The 14,074-nt window shown below is 39.9% G+C and overlaps 1 protein-coding gene across 3 annotated transcripts in view; it reads left to right on the top strand.

Moving 5' to 3' along the window:
- Positions 1 to 473: 473 nt before the first annotated feature.
- Hnf4g (hepatocyte nuclear factor 4 gamma) overlaps positions 474 to 14,074 on the top strand; it is a 118,425-nt gene continuing 104,824 nt past the window's right edge. Inside the window, exon 1 of one of the 3 annotated variants that reach the window (XM_048358348.1) lies at positions 474 to 800. The gene's annotated coding sequence lies outside the window, so the exon portion shown is untranslated. The remainder of the gene's footprint in view (positions 801 to 14,074) is intronic. The other 2 variants (XM_048358347.1, XM_048358346.1) reach the window with 2 other exon arrangements.

Below are 14,074 nucleotides of genomic sequence, written 5' to 3'. Positions count from 1 at the left end.
CTACCTAACCCACTTCCCCTCTCAGGGTGGACACCGCCCTGGGCCGGGCGCGACCCGGAGCGTGGTAGGAGAAAGGTACCCGCATGGTGGGAAGTGCGCATTGGCCTCGGGCTGGGGCCGCCCTGCCAGTGGTCCGGTTTTCTCAGTTGAGGGGTGCTAGAAGCGATCATGGCTGTCTCCGAACCAGCAAATCGCTGTGCGCCTCGCTCTGAGCCCTGGACATTTCAGTTTGTGGCGCGTGGCGGTGGCCACGGGGTGGCATCGCGCAGGCCCTAAGATCTACCGGGTGGTTAGTCAGCCGGGGTTTGGGACTCGCTGTCCAGCCCCGCCGGTCGCCTCGGGGCCCTGAGAACCGGGAATAAGTGATCACGCTGAGTAGCTTTCAGTTTTCATTGAAGCTGCTGGTTACTGTTTAACATCTCCACCCACGTTTTAGTTTGTTTAGTAAATCGATCGAACAGGGAGAGTTAGGCCGCTCCTCTGTCGCCCTTGAGCAAAGTATCATTCTCCCAGCATATGGTCCAAAAAGAAATCTTTGCTAGTGATCGGGAGAAAAAGAACAAACAAACAAACAACAAAATCCTAACACCTCCTCCCGCCAGAGAGCCCCACCCCATTCCCCACTTCCCACCTTCCTGGCTATCAGGAAAGTTCCCAGGCTCGGAAAAGTGCAGCGCGGGACAGCGCTGGTGGGGTGGGTTCCGCAGGGGGTGGGGGGGGGGACCGGCCAGCTGGGAGATGTGGTGGCGGCCGCGTAGCAGCTGATTACGACGCGGGAGCTCCGGGACTGCTCCGCGCAGGTAAGTTTCTCCGCCCTAGCCCAACACCGCAGTACACAGCCCCGCCGGTGACTGCTCCGCCAAGGAGGAGTCCCCGTGCCCCTCGGGCGGCCTGGAGGGGCCGAGTCTTGCCACCTCCGGTAATCCTAGGCCCGCAGTGTTCATTGCAGATGCCCCGAGGCCTCGGTTAACCTTCAGAGGAAGGGAGAGGGGAGGTGGGGAAGATTGGGTGGGGGTGGGTATGCAAGGGGTTCACCTCGGGAAAAGGAAAATGGAAATTGTGTTTGTTTGGGTGCAGGGAAAGCCTTGGTGGTCGTGAGGGGGAGGGTCACGTGATTGCCAGATCTTGGGAGATAAGTGTTTTCTGGAAGTTTATTCGTGGGCTCTAGAGCAGGTCGGCGCTCATAATGTTCATGAATATTGGAGATTTGTGGGAAAGGAAATTACTTGGTCCTAGAGCATCGTCCCACCCGTTCTTCCTTAGAGACTTTGGGGAATGGACGTCCGGGATTGATTTGTAGATTATTTAAAACACCTTAGTTTTTTTGGGAAGGCGCGTCCCACGGTAAGTGAAGATGAGGTTAAGCAATAATCATTCTAAGTCTAAAGGGAATAAGCTAGCAAGAGATAAGATCTTCTAAGGGAATAAGATAATTCGTGCCTAATGACGAGTGTCTGCAGAGGAAGTCCAAGCACTCCTCTCAGACATGCACAACAACCTTACACGTTTCTCCTAGAGGGCTAAGGCTGGAGAATACAGGAGCTCCTTACTGCGGAAGCTCTCTTCCTAGGAAGTCCTGCCAACTAAATATCTCCTTGATAACAATGCTTCCTCATTTCGGTTCAGTGACTTTCTAATGCGTTCCGACTCATTTTTTTCCCCACTCAAGTTTTTTTCCCCCCACTTTTTTTTTCACAATTAATGCGTTCTTACGCTGTTTTTCTTCCTCAGCTACCACTGCTTTTTGCATAATAATCCTGCCTCTGCATCTCAGCACATCTGATCTTCTGGGCTTGATGCCTTGTCCAAGCAGTAGTCTCTTTCCTTGCACTTGCTAAGGGGGTGGGGAAGGGAGCAGAGGAGTAAGAAGTTGTGAGTGCTGGTAATTTCTCACTTTTCAAAGTGAAGGGGAAAACGGAGAGGCTTCCCCTGCAAGCCAAGCTCCGTCTATGGGTCTACAAATATCGAAATGTTCTTTAGGGGTTGTAACCCTTTTACTTAAGTGTGTTTATTAAGAGCTCACATTCTGTTCTGTAATTGTAGTCATAAGCAAATGAGATAACACAGATGAACATAGGGGTCACTAATTTGTTTTTTTAGAATACCTGTTAATATTAGTGCTTTATACAATAATGACAAACTGTTTGGTGAAAATGAACTGAACAACTGAACAACTCATGGGGGGGAAAGGGAAAGGGAGAAGGGGGAGGGGGGAATGAGGGACTGAGGTAACAGTACAAGAAATGTATCCAATGCCTAATGTATGAAACTGTAACCTCTTTGTAATTCAGTTTGATAATAAAATATATATTAAAAATAATAAAAATATTAGTGCTTTATAAAAACATATAGTCATTAGTAAAATAAGAAGAATTATTTTTCCACTTTGTGAAGTTTGGTTTGTGTCCCTCCAGTGCCCCTGGAAATTTGCTTCCTTTGTTTAAAAAATTAAATGATGGTTCATATCACAAAATGTATTCTGAAACTTATTTCTCATTCAATATTTTTTCAGACAATTCCCTGTCAGTATAGGGAGAATCGTTTTACTAAGTACTGACCCAGTGTAGCCAGACAAGGATTCCTGCATAGTCAACTTGGATTTTTAAATTTTCCTATTGTTACAGTGGTATCATGAATGTATTTACATGGGTACTGATGAAGATTTGTTCTGAGACAAGAATTGGTAAAAGTCAGGGGAAGTTCACTTTAACCTGATGACGCCTGCAAAGAACTTCCCTAAATACTCACAGAAAATGTGATTGCATCACTAGGTAATAATATTGTACAAAATGTTACCAATCTATTGTTGAAATTTTTTTTTAATTTTGGAGTTTCATATTTGGATGCTACTTTCTTTGTACCATTGCCCATATATGAATGGCTGAAGCATCTTTATCATGTACTTTCAGGTATATGATAAGTGAGAACTTCCACCTTGTAAACATGTAACCTATTGATGGTCTTGGAGTTGTTGTTGTGATTCTGTGGTTCTTGATGCTGCTTATCATCTGCATAAAAGAGGATCCATACCCCTAGAATGAAAGTGTGATTTTAAATGAAGTATCATAGTTTTCAATTCTTTAAAACTCTCAGTGCAAACCCAGAAGTGGATGGACATTGTGCATCATTTCTGTTACTTTTCTCTTTTCCTCAGAGAAACTTGTGTTTATTGTAGGTGTCAGCTCTGCTACCCATGCAGAGACATAAGAAACTATTCAAATATGACTTACTTTTTTTTTTTTTTTTGCTGAGTCTTGAGCTTGAACTCAGGGCCTGGGCTCTGTCCCTGAGCCTCTCTGTGTTCAAAGCTAGTGCTCTAACATTTGAGCCACAGCATCACTTCTGGCTTTTTCTGTTTATGTCGTCCTGAGGAATTGAACCCATTGCTTCTTGCATTCTAGGCATCTCTATCACTAAGTCATATTCCCAGCACCAATATGACTTATTCTTTTACTAAGAACAACTTTTTAAGAAATCAAATACACATATATAGTCAGTTAATACTAATGAATACTAGGTACATATTTGGTACTGTTCTATACAATTCAGACGCATTTTCTGTTTTGAATTCTTAAAATAATAATAATTCTATATAGTCCTATTTTTTATTCTCCCTGTTCTACTTATGGGAAAATCGAAGCAGAGGGAAATTAAACAAGTTGCCTGTGGTCATACATTTACAAAGGACAGAGCTGTTATTTCCATTGATGGTATGTGGCTCTAGGTCATGAAAGTAGCCAGGCTAATGCACATAGACATCCTGTAGCCATTGCATGAGTACCTACCTGGGAAGGGAATGAAAACAGACACCTCAACAAACCACATGCCAAGGAGTGTTCACTCCCTTGCTCTTGACTGGATAGTCTCTGAAGAAGTCCTTTTTGAGCTCACAAAATAGGTATTAGAGCTCAACGCAGCCTTACTTTTTTTTAAATTTGTTTATTAATTTTTTACAAGGTGTTGTGCAAAAAGGGTACAGTAGGGCAGTGTGTACATTTCTTGTGATATCTTATGTCCTGTTTTTCTATCCCTTCTCTAGGTCAGGTAGACATATATACAATATACAATGTATCAAGAACATATATAGTATTCACAGACTTGGTCTCTACTGTCTCTCCGTCTCCCTTTGTTAACAGTCATATATCAGGGAGATCATGCCCCTTTGTTTTCTGTGTTCTAGGCTTGTCTTGCTCAACATTATTTGTTCGAGTTCTGACCATTTCCCTGCGAATAACAATATTTCACCATTCCTAATCGCTATGTAGTATTCCATTGTGTATAAGTACCATATTTTTGCCCATTCGTCTGTGGAGGGGTATCTGGGTTGTTTCCATATTTTGGCTATTGTGAATTGTGCCGCGATAAACATGGAAGTACAAATGTCTTTTTTTTTTTTTTTTTTTTGGCCAGTCCTGGGCCTTGGACTCAGGGCCTGAGCACTGTCCCTGGCTTCTTCCTGCTCAAGGCTAGCACTCTGCCACTTGAGCCACAGCGCCACTTCTGGCCGTTTTCTGTATATGTGGTGCTGGGGAATCGAACCTAGGGCCTCGTGTATCCGAGGCAGGCACTCTTGCCACTAGGCTATATCCCCAGCCCCCACAAATGTCTTTTTGATACCTTAGGTTTTGCTGTTTAGGATAGATGTCTAGGAGTGGTATGACAGCCTTACTTTTGATGTATTAATTTTACATCAGTGGCTATATGTTTAGATATCTAGGTGCTTTGGTAAGTAAGTCAAATATCATTTTACTCATTCACTAGTTCACTTTAAAGAGCAGATCTACCTTAGGTCTCTACTTCCTACCATGTATTCTTTCTTTCTTTCTCTCTTCCTTCCTTCCTTCCTTCCTTCCCTCCTTCCTTCCTTCCTTCTTCCTTTCTTCCTTTCTTCCTTTCCTTATTTGGCCAGTCCTGGGTCTTGAACTCAGGGGTACCATGTATTTTAATATCTAGTGACAGAGTACCGTCTGTGTGTGGTAGAATTAGCTGATGCTCTGACGTCATGTTCCTGTGACTAGCTTTCACTTTATCATGACGGGTTTCTGGTAAGTGTATCCATAATGTACTTTCTTCTTCTTTCCCATATGCTCATCATTCTGAGGAACCTGAAGTCTTTTGAGGATGACTAACTACATGGTATAAAGCCTGAGAACAGGGCTAGGAATGTGGCTTAGTGGTAGAGTGCTTGCCTAGCATTCATGCAGCCCTGGGTTTGATTCTTCAGTACCGCATTAAAAAAAAAAAAAGCTGGAAATGGCACTGTGGCTCAAGTGGTAGAGTGCTAGCCTTGATCAAAAGAAGCCAGGGGGCTGGGGATATGGCCTAGTGGCAAGAGTGCCTGCCTCATATACATGAGGCACTAGGTTCGATTCCCCAGCACCACATATACAGAAAATGGCCAGAAGTGGCGCTGTGGCTCAAGTGGCAGAGTGCTAGCCTTGAGCAAAAAGAAGCCAGGGACAGTGCTCAGGCCCTGAGTCCAAGCCCCAGGACTGGCCAAAAGAAAGAAAAAAAAAGAAGCCAGGAACAGTGTCCAGGTCAAGTCCCAGGACTGACCAATAACAACAACAACAACAACAAATGAGAGCTCAGGTTTCATCATTTGATAGTAAGTTTTATATCTTTGCTCAGTTATTTACCAAATGGAGTCAAGTTACTCAGTTGCATTAACCTTTTTGACACCTAATTTCTTTTCATTGTTGAAGTAAATTCTACTAGAATACCTGTATATTTATATAACAGAATGATTATATGTTTAGATGACTGTCTATGGAAACTTTTAGAACAGTGTTGGACATACAGATACATTTTGGGCTGCTGTTTTAGTGATTGTGAGATAGTGCCCCTAAAAAACAGCTTAATTTATAGTAAGTTCTTAATAAGTATTACCTGTTTATCTACCCTCTACAGATTTTTTTTTATTACATAAACAAAGTCCACATGACTTCATCTGAAGACCCTTTATGACTTACACCCACAGATAGGCCTGTAAGATACAGTGGAGGACAATTTTGTGGAGATTTTAGCTATATAGTATATAGGAAAATCATCCCCAGTATTGTTCCATGGCTTAAAAGGTGAGCTTTGGAATCATAACCTGTGTGCCAATCCCAGTTCTGCTCCCTTCCAGTTGTACATCTCAGAGCAAGTTATTTAATCTTTCTATGCTTTAGTTTATTAAAAAAAAACACCTGTAAAGTGAAGCCAGTCTTTATTTTCAATGTATATGTGCATGGACTCTTTTGTTATTTAAATTACATGTTTTATTTGTTGGATGTTCAGCTTGTCACTCTTATTTCAATATAGAAGAATCACATTCATATATGGTAAGTTTCATCAAGACCGTGTTTTTTCTCCCATCTCCTTTAAAATTATTGGCTGAGGTCATATGAACCTGGAAATGTAATTTTTAGAATACTTTGAATCTTTGAGTAAGGATAGTGATTCCCCCCCCCCCCCCACGCCAGGGACTGGGCCTTGTGCCTGAGTCTCTTTGTGCTCCAGGCTAGAGCTTTATTACTTTCACTTCCTGCCTTTTCACAGTAGTTTATTGGAGATAAGGGTCTCACAGACTTTTCCCGCTTGGGCTGGGTTAGAACCGTGATCCTTAGATCTCAACCTCCTGAGTAGCTAGGATTGTATACGTGAGCCACCAGCACCCAGCTTGAGTAATAATCTTCTAGTCTTGGTTACTGTACTATGCTTGTGGAAAGTTGTGAAATCTGTAATTAAAGAAATTATCTTTGCACTTTATTATTTTAGATGCATTGTTTACAATTTGCAAGCACAACCCGTATGTATTAACGTATCAGGAATTTAGTTATAAGGATTGTGGGAGGCACCTAGAAAACACATATAAATAAAGCAGTATCCCAGCCTTCAAACATGTAATCTACTGGGAAGACAAACACAACTAGTGATCCGGAATCTAAGGCATAATTACCATAATACTATGGAAAGCGGAAGCATAAAGGATACATTCAGCTTGAGCAGCCTGGAGAGATTTCATGGAAGAGTTAATGATTTTCTTATTAGAAGATGCCAAGTTGAGAAAAATCAGAAACGTATTTGAAGAAGAGAATGAACTTGAAGGATAGGCTTTGGAAATGGATGAAATAAAGTGAGGACAGAACCCAGGACTCCAGCAGTCTTGATTGTGGGTTACTATGACTGCAGCCATGTTTGCTAGGCAGTGAGACTCATCAAAACCCTTTAAGCAGGTTGGTTATGATATATATGAGATTTATACCGTGTGTGTGTGTGTGTGTGTGTGTGTGTGTGTGTGTGTGTATGCATGCATATGCGTATGCACATGCACCAGTACTGGGACTTGAACTCAGGGTCTGGGTGCTCTCCCTTAGTTGTTCTTTTTTTGTTTTGTTTTGTTTTTGCTTAAGGCTAGAACTCAACCACTCCAGCCACAGCTCCACTTCTGGCTTTTTGGGTAGTTAATTGGCGATAAGAGTCTCAAGGACTTCCCTGCCCAGGATGGCTTCCAACCAGGATCCTCAGAACTCAGCTTCCTGAGTAGTTAGGGTTATGCGCATGGGCCACCAGCACCAGGCTTGGGTTATGATATTTTATTTTATTGTACATTTTATTAAGATTGGCAATACTCAGGGGTAAATTAAAAAGGGAGGCACCAGAGATGGGGAAGAAGACTTGGCCTTCATAGTCATATATATATTTTCAAAGTAGGTTTTTATAGTACAATGGAAGTTTGGTAATTTAAGTCAGATTTCTCAATACTTAGACCATTGCTTTTTTTTTGGCTACTTTTTGGTAAGGGAATCATCATTTCCAGTCAGAATTTTTCACAAGTACTAGCTGGTCTCCTTTCCTAGTCTACTCTCCTTAGTTCCTGAGGGAGGTAAAAAGAGACACAGCTGTTTTTTCTCCTTCATTTAAAGTCCTTTGTTAGTTTGTTAGTGTTGTTAACTCATAGCGGAAGTGACATCACATCAGCAGACCTGCTGTAATATGACTCAGGATTATGACTCCAAACCTCAACTCTCTCTGCTTAAGTCACTTACTTTGTTTATCAGACAGAATTATTTTAATTAATTAATTTATTGTTCATGTATTGGGGCTTGAACTCTGGGCTGGTGCTCTACTGCTTGAACCACACCTCCATTTCTTGCTTTTTGCTGGCTAACTAGAGTTGAGTCTCATGGACTTTCTAGCACGGGCTGACTTTGTTGATTTATTTTTCTTTCTGCCAGTTCTGGGGCTTGAACTCAGGGCCTGGACTCTATCCTTTAGTTTCTTTTGCTCAAGGCTAGCACTCTGCCACTTGAGCTACGGTGCTACTTCTGGCTTTTTGAGTTTATGTGGTACTGAGGAAATAAACTCAGGGCTTCATGCAAGCTAGGCAGGTATTCTACCACTACGCCACATTCCTCACCCCACAGGCTGACTTTGAACAGCAATTCTGAGATCTCAGCCTCCTGACTAGCTAGGATTAGCACTGGTGCCTGGCTAACCCTACCTTTTACAATGGGTGTTTAGTTAAAATTTCATGTGTATTTATTCATTGAATAAGTAACTGGGTAATAGAAAAAGGAACTGAAATACAACAATAGAATTAAAATATTCATTGATAATTTTATTTTTAGTTACTATGACTAAGGAATGATCTTCTCCTAAGTTTCTCCTCATGTCTAGTTAAGGGTCCATTTCATATAATTATTATTCACTATGATAAGTGTAACTGTTGAGTACTAGGAAAGTATACCAGAAGCCTAATGGAAGGCCTATTACATTTTCCTGGAGTGGTTTACCTAAGAGATGATGTAGGAATTTGTTATTTAAATCAGGTTTATTGAGATATAATTTACATTCAGTAAAATTCATTTTTATGCACACACTTTCATGAATTTTGGCCCATGTTCACATTGGAGAAATTATTTCTTCATCTTCACCCTTCAGATTTCTTGTACCCTAAAGCAGTCAACCATCTCTAACTCTCCCAGACAACCTGTAATCTTATCTTTGTCCCCATTGTTGCCTTTTCCAGAATAAAAGGAAGTAGAATCTTGCAGTATAGGTTTTTGTGTCTTGTTTTTAGCACACTTATTTTGAGATTCATTCATCTTACTGTATGTTAGTAGTTTGCTCTTTTGAGCAATAACAAAACCCTCACATTTATGAGGAATAATTTGCATGTAACAAAGTATTTATAAAGTATACAAGATGAAAAAAGGCTTCAAGATGTTGAATATTGTTGTGAGGTGGGTGAGGGGGAGGTTCCATGGTCCCCCAAGAGTTCACCACTCAGAGACACTCTCAAGCAAAAAGACCGGTTTATTGGGGAAGCAAAAAGCAAACTGCCTGGCCAAGGATGCGGCACAGACTTGGGAACTGAAACTACGCTCTTGAAAAGTGGGCTAACCAGCCAGGGACACAGTGCTGACTGCCAAGGTGCCCCCCAGCAGTCCTCAAATTGGGGTTTATAAAGGTTAAAGTGTAGCACAGATGTAGGGGCTTGATGCAGGGGGTAGAGAAAGCAATAAGTTCGCAGATGTAGGGGGTTGATACAGAGGGGTAGAGCAAATAACAAACAAGTTAAGCAAGCCATTTACAGAAGCAGAATTTTGGGGTCAGGTTGACCTAATAATCAAGATGGAGTCAGCTCTATTCCCCCCAGCATTTCCTACCATGTTTCCCTAATCAAGATGGAGTCAGCTCTACAACAAATATGTCAAACACACCAAAAGTTACTAACTACATACTCTTTCATCTGCTTATCCTCCTCCTTCCTTCACTGCCCAAAGGAAACCATTGTTTATTTTTCTGTCCATAGACCTTAGCTTGCATTTTTCTAGCACATACTCTGGGACCATCTCATATTCATGTATTCATTTGTATCTTGTTTCTCTCACTTTGTATATTTTGAAATTCCTTCTGCATGCATATGTGCGCATGTTTGTGTGTATGTAAGTAGTTTTTACTTTTAAATATTTTTGCTGAAGAGCATCCTGTAGATAGTTCATACTTTGTCTATTCCTAATTTGTCTAGTGAGCTTCTGGCTTACTTCTCATGACAAATAAAACTGATAAGGACATTCTTTTTCTTTTTCTTCTTTTTTTTTTTTGCCTGTCCTGGGGCTTGAACTCAGGGCTTGAGCTCTGTCCCTGGCTGCTTTTTCCTCAAGACAAGCACTCTACCACTTGAGCCATAGCACCACTTCTGGCTTTTTCTGTTTACGTGGTGCTGAGGAATCGAACCCAGGGCTTCATGTATGCGAGGCAAGGACTCTACCACTAGGCCATATTCCCAGTCTGGTATGGATATTCTTGTACCGTCTGTGTGGATATATACTTCCACTTATCTCATATGATTGGCTAGGAGTGCAGTGTCTGGGCTTTGTGGAAGAAATCATCAAGTTAGTTTGCAGAATACTTTTTATATTCTTGTATTTCTAGTATTAGAGTTCTAGTTTCTTCATGTCCTTACCAATACGTGGTATGGTCAGGCTTTTGATTTTGTTATTCTGAAGTTTTGAGATGATACGTTAAAGCGATGCTTATTTGCATTTCCCTAGTGACTAATGGCATCATCTTTTCATGAGATTATATAACTTTTCTTTAAAACCTCCCACCCTTTAAATTGACTTGTCTTCTTAGAATTGTGTACAGACTTTGAAAATGATTTCTCCCCAGATGAATGTATTCCTATAAAGGCTAGGATCTGACCAAGACAAAGGAGTGTAAAAGATTTTTACAATCATAACTAGAAATAGCAAATCTAAAAACAAATACAGTGGATTTATGAGGCCCCAAGATGTAATATAATAAGAAAAATAGTCGAGTCTAAATTTACAAAAACCAGAAGCCTGGGTATAAAGACCTTTTTGCGCCATTCTAGGACATGAAACTTCTTTTGAGTACTAATAAGGAACAGAAAGGATCAATATGGTAACAAATATTGATGCTAGCAACTGAGCTTTACGGTGTACAGAATTATTTCACACACAGTAAACATTATAGATAGCTGTTTCGGTTTTGTTGCAATGTCTTTTGTGTGTGTGTGTGTATGTGTATGTATATGTGTGTATGTTTTTGTGTTTGTGTTCATTTGAGTGTGAGGAAAGAGTGACAACTGGACTGGTCTAGCAACAAGGCCCTACTGACACATGGCAAATGGCCCAATAATTCCTGTCAGAGTCTGGGGCATATTGCTATATATAAAAAATAACAATTTATAATTATCATGGAGTGACTCATAAAAATCCCTATATACTAGAGTACATTCTAGACTGTGTTAATTTTCTGTTGTTTCCAATCTGAAAGCCGATTCAAGATGAAGTAAAAAATATTAGTCCTTGTCAGTTAATTTTCATAGAGGGGAAAAAAGCATGACCAAATTCTGTATGTTTAAAATTTCTTGTGTTATTTATTTATTTATTTTTAGCTGATCGTTTGTTCGAACTTAGGACCTGTGAACTGTCCCTGAGCCTCTTTGTGCTCAAGGCTAGTGCTCTACCACTTGAGCCAAAATGCCACTTCCAGCATTTTCTGAGTAACTTATTGGAAATAAGAGTGTCATGGACTTTTCTGTCTGGGCTGGCTTGGAACTGCAATCCTCACATCTCAGCCTCCTGAGTACGTAGGATTACAAGTGTGGAGCCATCCATGCCTGGCTTATTTTTTAAATTTTAACTTGAATTTGTTTTAGTTTTTCATGGGGAGTTAAAGAACTTATTATTTCAAACATAGTTTTTGGTTGGATATATTCTGTTTGTGTTATTCTAGATCCTGACCTCTTCATCCATAGTACTGGCATTATTATGATTGACATTATTATTATTGACATTATCTTGTACCTAAGTCAACTGTACAAACATAATTAAGACTACATGCTCACTTGGAAACTTTCATTTATTTCTTCTTTCTCCCTTGGTTGTCTTCTTTTCTCTTTCTTGGATATTCTGAAGTTCCCATTAGCTCTTTCCATCCATTTTTAACTCCTGGAGTCTTTTCACAATAAAGAAACGAGGAAACCAGGAAGTTGTAATTCAGAGTAAGTGAGTAATAGCATGCTCAAGAATTGGGTTTGTCATTTGGGTTTGTAACATTCTTTTATGAAGAAGCTATAAAATTATTTCAAAATATTCTTTTATTTTATACCATAAAATCAATACAATTTCATATAAAATTAATAATGTGTTGAACATATCTGTGCATATTACTCTAAGTTTTTTTGAAAATATCTTTTATTGTGTGTGTGTGCGCTAGTGCTGTGGCTTGAATTCAGGGCGTAGGCATTGTCCCTTAGCTTTTTTGCTCAAAGCTAGTGTTCTTGGCTTTTTTGTTAGTTAATTGGAAATAAGAGTCTTATAGACTTTCTTTCCTTGATTGGCTTTGAACTTTGATTCTTAGATCTCAGCTTGCTGAGTAGCTAGAATTATAGACATGAACCACCAGCATCCAGTTCCTCCCTCCCTTCCTCCCTTCTTCCCTTCCTTCCTTCCTTCTTCCTTTCTTTGCTTTTCGGCATGGTCTCACTGTGATTTAGGCTGGTTGTAGACTTGTATGTAGCTTAGAACATGCTTGGTAGATAGCTTGACTCTGTTTTTATTTCTTTTATGAAATCTCTTCACAATCACTTTTTTTTTTTTTGGCCAGTCCTGGGCCTTGGACTCAGGGCCTGAGCACTGTCCCTGGCTTCTTTTTGCTCAAGGCTAGCACTCTGCCACTTAAGCCACAGCACCACTTCTGGCCGTTTTCTGTATATGTGGTGCTGGGGAATCGAACCCAGGGCCTCATGTATACGAGGCAGGCACTCTTGCCATTAGGCCATATCCCCAGCCCTCTTCACAATCACTTTAAGAACAATGTATAGTGTGGTATGTAAATCCAGCATTGGATATGACATTTTCTCAGATTACTTGTGCATACCAGACATTCTTTTAAAATGTATTTACAAAATATTTCTGTCTTTAAAAAATATTATTTTTAAATTAACTTACATAAAGTTATACAGAAGGGATTTATTGTTACAGTTCCCCAAATCATTCTACTCATATTCAAAATAATTTGAGGCAATAAAAACAAACAACAAAAACACAGAAACCAAAACCAAAAAGAACCATAGAGGCATTGGAGCTGAGTAAGCGTGACTTTAGCTTGCCAAACTGAGCATCTTAGAGCCAATTTCTCTGAACTTTGCCTTGCTCCATAAAGTATGTTGCAAGATTTAAATACCATTTAAATTATCTAACATAAGTTAGCACAAGGTAATCACTCTCAATAAATACTGAGATAGTTTGCCATTTTGATTCTTTATATTGATATTCTTACAGTTGTACTCCTCTTTCTGCTACTACTATTATTAACGATTATTATCACAATATTTTTTAAGTATGTTCTATCTGCTAGGCACTATGGGCTGCACATTTGTTAGATTATTTAGTCCTTACAATTACCTACAGTGTACAAACTATTGTTATGGGTACCATTCATATGAAGAAAATGAGTCAAAGGGAGGTTAAATACTCATCAGTAGACTTCATGGCTAGCATTGTCATTAAATATGAATCAAGGATGTTTGACTTCAGCTTCTAAACAGTTGCTACTTCAAAAATTTTAGTACTTAACTTTAGAACTCTATGCAGTTGATCTCATTTTTTTCTCATGTATTTTAAAGCTAAAAATGAAATAAAGAATTTTATTTTTCTCTTTACTTTACCCTATTGACTATTCATAAGAAGCATGTGAATGACTTCTACAGAGTCTTTTGGATAGCTATAAGGTTGAAATAACTTAGGTTTGCTGAAAGATGGACTAGGAGTTGTACCTAATTTTACACAATGAATTAAGATATTTTGAAGAGTCTCTCTCTCTCTCTCTCTCTCTCTCTCTCTCTCTCTCTGTATACATACACACAGACACACACATACTACCATCTTCTCCTCAGGAAGTATTATTTAAAAAGTATTTTGAATTAGTTAAATATTAGTTAAAAGTATTTTGAAGCTGAGTGCCAGTAGCTCATGCTTGTAATCCTAGCTACTCAGGATACTGAAATCTAAAGGTTATGGTTTGAAGCCAGCCCAGGCAAGCAAGTGTCTGC

This window comes from Perognathus longimembris, chromosome 12 (assembly GCF_023159225.1).
Source record: "Perognathus longimembris pacificus isolate PPM17 chromosome 12, ASM2315922v1, whole genome shotgun sequence".
Lineage (NCBI taxonomy): Eukaryota > Metazoa > Chordata > Mammalia > Rodentia > Heteromyidae > Perognathus > Perognathus longimembris.
This window is presented reverse-complemented; position numbering and strand designations above follow the sequence as displayed.